Source organism: Pteropus vampyrus, unplaced genomic scaffold (assembly GCF_000151845.1).
Source record: "Pteropus vampyrus isolate Shadow unplaced genomic scaffold, Pvam_2.0 Scaffold1, whole genome shotgun sequence".
Taxonomy (NCBI): Eukaryota; Metazoa; Chordata; class Mammalia; order Chiroptera; family Pteropodidae; genus Pteropus; species Pteropus vampyrus.
Window position 1 is genome coordinate 11,102,050 of NW_011888782.1, and position 10,849 is coordinate 11,112,898.

Genomic DNA, 10,849 nt, shown 5'->3' on the forward strand with positions numbered 1-10,849 from the left:
TATATATTTAAATGAGTATTATTGTTTTAAAGATGATCCTTGGAGAAGCTAGAGAGCTGTTTCAGTAGTGCTACTAATGATCAAAGTTTCTTTGGCATTCTCCTTCTTTTATTGCCTTCGTAGCAAGCATTAGTTTATTTGGGAAGGTGGCCACTCTTCATGCTTGGTATAGATTTACTTTAAAAAATATAATTTCAGATGAAAGTCTAATCAGTGGAGGCAGGGGAGATTTGGGAATTAAAAATGGAAGTGCAAATATAAAGTCATGAGTTGATATTTTTATATAACCAGTGGCTTTGTTAGTCCGTCTAGCTATAACTTACACTTCCAAATTTCAATGCCTTAATTCAATACCAATTTATTTCTCACTACTGTCACTATCAAATGCAGGTCAATATGTCTGTTCCACACAGCCATTCAGGGTCTTTGGCATCTTCTATATGGTGGCTTTGTTATCTCCTAGGTCATCAGAGTTCTGTATTAGACTCTGTGCATCCAGGCAGCAGTTGAGAGGAAAGAGAGCATGAAGGATTCCACAGGAGGTTTGGGGAACCAGGCCCAGAGATGACACACATTATGTCCCCCCACATTCCACTGGCCAGAGCTCAGTCATGCCCCCCACCTAACTGCAGGGGAAGTTGGGAAGTATTATCTGGCTGTGTAACTGGAAGGAAAAGAAAGTGGCACTTGGTGAGAACACAGTAACACCTCTGCCATATTACTGCTAGTGGCGTTCCCTTCCAAAAAAGTGTTCTAAAAATGTCTTAAGTGATAACAGCATAACCTGAATAAGTTGTTGAGCCATTTACTCTCACTGCCTTGAAGGAAAAGTACCACTTGGTGGATTTCTTATATTGGTTTTACATTTTATCTATGTTGCATATGTGTTTCTATTCAGATAATGTGAGCAAAGCAGTTTTGAAGTTTGTCATCTTGGTCAACCAACCATCTTTTCAGGATCTCTCTGAAAAAAGATGGAGAGACAGAGAGATAGTCCTCTGATGGATTTGGGGACCACACAACAAAACTGCCAACCTTAGGGAGAGGAAAGTTTGGGGATAACTTGAAAAGGAAATAACCCATTCCGTAATGTGGAGGATCAAACTTTAGTGATCAAATTATGTTATTTCATTTTTCTTCTAAGTACTATATATTTTTTTCTCCCAAACAGAATAAGAGAAGATATTTCAGACAGGTCTTTATTTGCAGGAAAGAGGTTACCACTTTTTCTTTCTTCTACTTTCAATTTTTTTGAAAGCCACAGGTATAATAATTTTAAAATAGTGAAGGAAATTCTTCAATAAAGAGCAGGGGTGGGACATAAATTTGCTTTTTTTTGTTCCAGACTCTACGAATAAATACATCTCAACACGAATCCGCTCATTCTTTTCTTTAACTACCTCCATCGCATTCATTTCAGGTGAACTGCTCTATCACACATGTCCAGAATCTGGCTATTTTCAGGGAAGCTCTGAGGCTGCAGACAAATAAATGACCGTGTACAATTTTTGCATGACATGGCAGAAAGACATAATTGTCAAATACACATTTTAAACACTTGCTAGAAATGTTTGTGCATCCCCAGCAAAAATACCACGCTCTTGCCTCTTCTCTTGACACGACTCTGACCCCTGGCCTCTTCTAAAACCCACATCTCTAGAACTGACATCAGTGGGCTTCATCTCTGCTTCAGTATTATAGGAAATTTTAATAGAAGTGGTGAGTATCTTCAAGTTTCTCTCCCTGACTAACACCACACACTGGGTTTTTCTCCCAAGGGGGGAAAAATCTATTTTCGCAAAACAGGAAAAATAATATGTCAGCATTTGTGGTTCATGTTCTTGATTAGATCCTTTAAGACTCAGAGTGGGCTGGTGTATTAGTTTCCTATTGCTGCTATAGCAAATGACCACAAACTTAGTGGTTTAAAACCACACAAATTTATTCTCTTACAGCTCTGGTGGTCGGAAGTCCAAAATCAGTTGCCCTGGGCTAAAGTCAAGTTGTCAGCAAAATTGGTTCCTTCTGATTCTGAAATGAGAATCTGTTCCCTTGCCTTTTTCAACTTCTAGTGGCTGACTGTATTCTTTGGCTCTTGGCCCCTTCCTCTACCTTTAAAGCATGTTACTGCAAATTCTGCTTCCACTATCATATCACCTTCTCCACTTCCATAATCAAATCTTCCTTGGCCTCCCTTTACAAAGACCCCTGTTATTATATTGGGCTACCCAAATATTCCAGGATAACCTCCCCATTTCAAGATCCTTAACTTTAATCACATCATCAATCCTTTTTGCCACATAAGGTAATATTTTCAGTTTGTAAGAATTAGAATATGGGCACTTTTGGGGGCCATTATTCAGTTTACCACAGCTGGTTTAAGGCAGCTATTCCAGAGATCTAACTCCATGTATGCTATGGTCTGATTGGTTGTGTCACCCTCCCTCAAAATTTATTTGTTGAAATCCTAACCCCCAAGGTGGTGATATTGGGAGGTGAGGCCTTTACTAGGTGATTAGGTCATGAGGGCAGAGCCCTTATTATCAGGATTAGTGCTCTAATAAAAGAGACCCCAGAGAACTAGCTTGTCCTTCCCACCATGGAAAGACACAGTAAGAAGGCATCAGCTATAAACCAAGAAGAGGTCCTTCACTAGAACATGATGATGCTGGACCTTGATCTTGAACTTGCCAGCCTCCAGAACAGGAGAAATTAATTTCTGTTGTTTATAAGCTACCTGACCTGTGGTATTTTGCTGTCACAGCCATAACGAACTAAGATAACGTCATATTCACATTAATGTAGGACTGTAAGTCAGAAACACTCTGTTCTTCCAGACTTTTCCATGCTCTTCACTGACTCTAAAATGTACATTTCTCATCATTCCCCTTTGTCCTTTTGCCTCCTCGCTATTCTTAGTACGTATTCTTGTGCATATCTTTTTTGCAGAGCTAGTTTTATTTGTATAAATATCTTGGTCAATTGTTTTTTGCAAAATGTTGAACATATTTTAAGTAACAGATGCAAATTTATTGACAAAATCCCTTTCAGGCACAATAAAAGTAGATAAGAACATTAAAAAGAATGAATTTTAGAATTTTAAAAAAATGTCTGAGGCAAGAGGAGAGAGAAGGAAGGTTCCTTGAAGATGAGTAGAGGACAGGAGTCCGTGGGGCCTATGAGTGGTGAGGACCCATATCTGACCCTGACAGAGACCCCAGAGGTGAGAGACCTTCCAAGGGAAATGGTTGCATGGTGTCCTGGGAAGGTTGGAACCCGTACCCAAGGCCCAGAGGCCAACAAAGCAAGAAGTACAGGCAAATGTAGGCTCAGACCTTGAGCACATATCAGTAGAATCTGTGCAGACTGAAGCTTGGAGAGTCTACTTCTGTTGGTAGGGAGGTTGGTTGATTTAGGTACCTATTTCTCCTCATTAATTATCAAGACATGTTTTACATAATATAAAATTCACCCTTTTAAGATGTACAATTCAGTGGTTCTTGTTTTAATAACAAAGTTATGTCACTATCTAATTCCAGAACATTTTCACATGTTAAAAAAAATTCCATCTCCTTTAGGAGTCACTCCTGACTCCTCCCTATCCCCAGCACGTGGCAGCCACTAATCTACTTTCTGACTAGGGATTTGCCTATTCTGCACATTTCTTATAAATGGGATCATATAATATATAGCCTTTTATGTCTGGCTTCTTTCACTTAACAATGTTTTCAAGGTTTATCTATGTTGAATGGAGCATGTATCTTTAGCAGATATTCATTTCTTTTTATGGACAAATGATACTCCATTGTATGGGCAGACCACACATTGTTTATCCATTAGTCAATTGATAGACACTTAGGTTGTTTATGCTTTGGGGCTGTTATGAATAATGCTGTTATGAATAGTCATGGTTTTACACGGATATATGTTTTCAGTTCTCTTGTATGTATACCCAGGAGTGGAATTCCTGGGTCATATGATAGCTCTATGTTTAAATTGTTGAGGTACTATCAAGCTGTTTTTCAAAGCAGCTGCACCATTTTATATTTCCACCAGCGGTGTTGAAGAGTTCCAATTTCTACACATCCTTTCCAATGCTTGTTATTCTCTGGCTTTTTTCTTATAGCCTGCCCCCAGTGTTTAGGTTGCGTGAGACCCCAGGTACTTTGCACAACAGTGCAAAGGGAGAAAGTCCTAGTAACAATAGACCAATTGCCTCACTATCTTACAAGATATGGATTTAGAGTTCAATCAAAACTAGTTTAAAGGAATTATGCATTCTCCCACACCTGAAAAATGTATTCATTTATTTGGTTCTGGCTTCTCATCTAATATGATGCTTCCCAACTTTCCTTCACATTATGCTACCCACAGAGCAAAAAGATGTGCTTGGACCAAGGTGGTAACCAAAGGAGTCTGCTAATGGACGAATATTTTGGGTCAAGGGCTCTGCCCTACCTCCTCTACCCTCAGATCCTGCCCAGACACTGGAGGCTGAGGGATCGAAGACCCAAGCATATTTCTAACCCTTTTTAGAAAACCACTGGAAAGCTCTATTCTATTGAATATAGCTGTGCTGTTTCTTTTGACCTCAGAAGGTAAAGGTAGTGTGAATAAAAAGAATGTGGGACAGAAGATTTGACCATGGTAATATGTCTGGCCATAGAGCTTGTTTTCAACGGTATGATACACAGTATGATATAGGGCACAGTGTCCAAAATGGACGCTGATCCTTCTTCAGGAAGGCCCAGTATGAATGTTTAAGCCAAGCTACAATGACTGAAGACAGAGGTGGTCATCAGAAATAAATTAAGGCTGTATGGTGATAGTTCCAGATTGCTTGCCTGTCCACACTGACATTAAAAAAAAAAAAAAAAAAAAAAGCTAGCATGTGGAGGCATGGGGATAAGATTCAGCCATTAGGAAGAAGGCAAGAGCTAGGTAGAGTATCTCGGCCAAAAGGTGCTAGAGAGCGGGGGTGGGGGTGGGGGGTAAAATGACAGAGATCCTATCTCAACTGAGAAAATGATATAAGTGGGGGTATCCAAACACCACCCATAGTCCAATGGATATTGGGCAGCAAGAGTATTTCAAGACCCTTCTTGCCACCATAAGAAGTGCACGGATGTGCCCTTAACCTGGTTCGTATAAGTGGGGAGACCAAGCATTAGTACAAGAACCTGAGTAGACCTAGAGTGGACATGGGTAACCTATGTATATGGTGCCCAGGTGTTCTATGGCAGCTCTGACAGTCCTGATGCCTCATTAAGGTGAAAACTATGTGACTATTTCATTTATTTGACCAACCCAGATAACCCAAATATGCCTTGAAAATTCATGTTCTTATGTTGTATTGATTTTGGAAAGGCGAGTATATAAATTTGTGAAAAGTATATTTCTATCTAGACCTGAATTCCTAGAGTAGATAAACTCCTGAAAGTTATAAGCGTGTCATAATGTTTAAATATTAATGAATATTAAATACTTATTTTTTAAATTCACTGCTTTGGGGATCCCATTACTACTTCTATTATATGAATTTGCCTTTTATAAAATGAAGAAAGGAGTATATCGTGATTTTATTTTCAAATAACAATGGATATGCATATATATCCAGTTTGACTATAGCAAGATACACTAATTCTGTATTTATAATCTCTGTATTAAATTATAAACTGCAAGGGTCTCAGGACTTCAAATATTTCTCTTTCTTTATCTCTTTTCCAGAACTGTGCCATTCATGAATGGACACATACAAATCCTACTTGATAACACTATAGCAATCTTAATCTCAACATGCAAATTGACATTTCATCAGTAATCTGTTATCTCAATCAGCTGAAGACTGGTCACTTAATCCTTCCAAGAAGAGCAGACTTAATTACTGGGCTAGTAAGGTTCTTCTGGGATCTGAGACCTAGAGATACAATTTGGGAGTTTGTTGTATGGAAGAAAAAGTAAGGAAAAATACAAAGCACTTGAACAGTTGAAGAGTCACAAAATTTGGAATGCTGTCCTTGACACTAAAGCCGTCCTTAGAAGCACAATTCTAGCTATTGTGACTCATTTTATCTACTTCTACCAATGCCTCGATTCTATGTTCCTCCCTGTTTCATGTCTCTTGCTCACTTGTGGTTTCCCTAGCCTCACGGCTTCTGTATATCCTCCCATTTGTATGCCAGTCTTTTCTCTATGTCTTTCTTGGTGTGATGGGCATTCTAAACGAATTGATAATAAGACTCTGACAGGATAGAAGGGTCACCATCCAATATAGAGACTCCCATTGGGAGTGGGAAGACTACTTTGTCTAGGCTACCTCAGAGGCTACTACCCAGCCTATAGATGGCCGACTTTCTTTTGAAAACCAGACTAACTCTCTTCCAGGCATTTTTCGTGGTTTGGCAGGATTCCAAGATACAAAACATGGAAACCATTGTACAGAGAGTTGCCTGCTGCTACTTTTCTCAGAAACAAGGAGTATTACCAACAGATATTTGGTCCAACACACACCCTGTACATTATGTCTTAAAATCTGTGTGAAGAGACACTAAGTAAATGCTGACTCTCCAAGAGGTGTGTGCCACGCTAGCATATGTAGCTACTTTGAGTTGAGTGTGGACCCCCTAAAAACCATATTTGTATGTTCTTCCCATAATTTCTAAAATTAAAATCTTAGAAATTTATACATTCTAATGTATGTGTTTTTCTGCCTGTTATTTTCTAAATGTTATATTTTGATTTGGTGTGTCTTTGGCAGATAGGGTCTTCTAAAAATGGACTAAAAAAGGAATATAGGGCATTTTGTATATGCTTTTAAAAATAGGTCTTTAATGTGCCAAATGACCTCTTCTTGATGCAGAGGGGTGATTCAGATCTCGCTCCCTGCTCATTTGGTGGTCTAAGGAACTCCTATGCATCGTTTCCTCTAAGTAACTCTTTTCAACCTCTTTTATTCCCAAATTCAATTAAAAGGAGGTAAGAAATATCTCTTTTTGGCCAAATTCAAGTTACTCATTGTGATTTCCCCTTGGCTTAAGTTGAACATAATTTTATCAGTAATATTTATGATGAAGATGGCGAATATAAGAAAGGCTGCAAAACTACCAAGCATGCAAAACTGACTTCTTTATAGCCATGTTTCTTTTCTATCAGGAACAGCAGTGAAAGCAACTGACAGAATTTGTGCTGAGTCTGGCATTTTTGCTGAAAACAGGTATTTGGCTGAATGCATTTGAGAAATTTTAAGTGGCATTACCTGGAACCAATGCCTTAAATAAATAGGGAGGTCTGAGCTAAAATAAACTGGAAAAAGAGAACTATGCATGTAGTGTCTTTTGAAGCAAAGATTTCCTCACAACAAATTCTAAATCAGATAAAGAGATACAGGAGAGATTTCTGTGCTTCATCACAAGAAATTTAAAAATCTATCTTTTGTTCACGTCTGCCTGCTTTTTTGTGTTAACCATAGCAGCCATGGTGCCATTAAGTTTTAGTAGGAAGAAATGGATACAGTGTTTTCTCCAAAAACCTTGTCTGTTTTGTGGTTTGGATTACCATTGAAGCCAAGACAGTGTAAAATGAACACTTCTTGTCATGTTAAAGTGTTTGGTTCCTGTGTCTCAGGGAAAACTCTAACGAAATCCTCTCTCCAACTTGGAGTCTTCAAGAAAGCACATATCAAGTCATCGACACATTAAATGGCATTTCTAATTATCCAATATGCCTGTAGGTGCATGGCTAAAGCAAGTCAAATCTCACCTTAATTTATTTGTTAGTAGAAGGCATTTGACAAAGCCCCATGGCATGTTCATGATGGCGGATCAAATCTCACTTTTTCTCTTCAGTTTCAGATTCAGACCTGAATTTATTTTATTTTACTTTTTTAATGGAAAGTATACCAATTTTATTTTATTATTAGCCTAACTGAGGAATGGAATGAGGAGAATGGGGTTTTCTTGCCATATAGAGATAACGATTAAGACTCTCTGATTGAATTAACCTTATCTCTGCTGGGCTCTTGGGTGAATCATTTACTCTTAGATTATTCTTTAACTCCCTTTTCATAGAAAGTATTTTGAGCTGAAAAGGATAAGGAATCATCCAGTCTAGGTTTCCTAAACTTATTTTTTTTTTAATTTAATGAATTTCTAGTACAATATAATAAATTACCAACATGCATTTTTCCTTAGTCCCTCCCAAATATTTACTAAAATGATAGTAAGGAGATGTAAAAAGTTTAAAATTTACAAGAACACAGGTGATGCTAATCGCAGACAAGAAATGACAACATTTTTGAAGATAGAAAGTGGATGGGCAGTAATGAATAAATTATCAAAGCACAGAAAGCAGATTGCTAAGTGCCTAAAAAAGGAGACGCAAAGGAGAAGCAAGGAGATGCAAGATGAATGATTTTGGACAGTCCCAAATCCCCTGAGTAGAGGCACCAGATATCCTGAAAGGCGAAAATGATGATTGAGATAGGAAGTTTGGTTAAGTTCTGAACAAGGAGTCGTTAAAGTTGCTCCCCTACCTGTTACGTCCTAGTGATTGCTGCAACCCAAATATGATAGGAAATGTAAGTCTATTCTTTGAAGATATTGAACTAGAGAAGTTACTGAGTTCTGGACACCAAGGTAAACATCGAGTGGGAGGTGGTCTTAGACTGAAAACAGGAGGAAGAAGTGCAAGGCTACATATTCAATCATAAGCCCACCAGCAGTTCCAGGATTAGGCCTCCATTCAACTACCACACGTCTTTTCATAAGCCTTTTTCTTTTCTCCGCATCCTGGGCAGAATGTTAGAGGATTTCTCATTGAAGTTACCAGAAAACCTGTGGGAGAGGAAAAATAATTCCCCTCCTACCATTTTGCATTCTTGGCAGAAATCCCTCCAATAAAAGTTAAGTTAACGAGAGGAAAACAAAAGTTTATTAACATGTAAACCTTGTGTTTACATGGAAGATACCCAGAGAAAAATGAGTAACTTAGAATGATGGGTAAGTTAGAATGATGAGTAACTTAGAAAAAATGAGTAACTTAGAAAAATTAGGTGGCTTAGAATTCAGGATTAAATACTTTCTTAATAGGGAAGGGGGTGCAGGTATGGATCCTCTTAGTGGGAGTAAATGATTTTTTTAAAAGATAAATGGGCATTTAGAAGAATAAATGGGAGGTATGATAGTTTGTGGCAAAGGCTGTCTGGATATGATGTTGACTATGTTCCCTCTGGTGATTATAGCAATCTTCACTCATTGATGAAACTCCCAGGAAAGGATCTATGATAATTGGGTTCCTTTTGGAGAATCTGTCTTTAGGCAGATTAGGAGAGTTCAGAGATAGCCTCTCTCAGCTTTTACTGTGTTTTCAAGTGCCTACAGCTCAAAAATAATCAATATACCAAAGCAGTATATTTTGGGGTGGCATGTCCTGAACTCCTGCAGTCATACAACCTTTTAAACCCCTAATAATAATTTTTTTAAAAAACCCTAAAACTAACATTTGGGGAGTGCCACAAAAATGTCCAAGTTAGAACATTTTTTTATGAAACTTAACCATTTGATAAGGTTTGCTCATTAAAACAGAGACTTGCAATAAGATTGCCCTTTTAGATATAAAAGGACAAGGCTAGAATTAGGCAGACAATATAACTGAGAAATGCATATAATAGTAAAGGAAATAAAACAATAGAAAAAAGTGAAAAGAGTCAATGTGGAGAGCAGTTTAAAAAATTATTTTTAATATCATAAAAGGTATTCAGAATGGATAAAGCATTCGTTCAAAAAAGCAGAATGTATAAATAAAGAAAATATAATAAAAACTCTTGGATGTTAAAAATATGGTAGCATAAATATAAAATTCAATAGAGCGATTAGAAGTTAAAGGTGAGGATATCTTGCAGAAATTAGAAAAAATTGATAAAGTAGAATATGAGAGAAAATATAATAAAATTAGAGAATCAATTTAAGAAGTCAACTATCTAATAATATTTCCAAAAGGAGAGAACAAAATATATATTAAGGAAAATATTATGAAAGAAAACATAAAATAAAATTTTCCCTAACAGAGGGAAATGAGTTACCAGATTGAAGACTACCAAGTGTCTAGCACGATGTAGGAGCAGATCCACAGGAGATAAAGAGAAGAGTATAAAGGCTTCCAGGAAAAAGAAAAATGTCACACACAAAGGATCTGAAACCACAATAGTATTAGAAATTTTCAAAACAGAGTGCAAAGCTTAAAAAGTGGTGCAACAAACTTTAAAATTTTAATTGAAAAAGTTATTTTCAATCCACAGTCTCTAGCCAAACCATCAAATAGATGTGAGGTATAGCATAAAATTATTTTAATACATGCAAAGTCACAAAAAATTTACCTCTCATGCGCCATTTCTCAGAAAACTATTAGAACAAAAGCCACCAAAATAACAAGGTAAACCTAGAAAAAGGAAGACATGAGAGCTAGGAAAGGAAGGTTGGAAAAAAGAGAGAAGCAGTAATAAAAAGTCTACTTTGACATCTATGCATGAGATTAGGAAAGGAGCCAGTCAGCCCTGGCGCAGGAGGAATGCCCTCAGTTGTGGAACTCAAATATCAAATGACGTATCTGGCAAAATTGTCAGAGAGTTGGGAAAGAATTATTCAGATACAAAAAAAAAAAAAAAATCAAATTATATAAACAAAGCAATGATTAACAAGGAAAAACCAAAAGTTTTTAAGAAGTGAAAATATAGTACATCATGTGGCTCAGCTGTGACAATATTTATCTAGTCATAATTATGTACACATAATATTATAAATAATTAAATGATTTCCATTTTTAAAATTGTGATGAAATTATGTTGGGAGTAAGA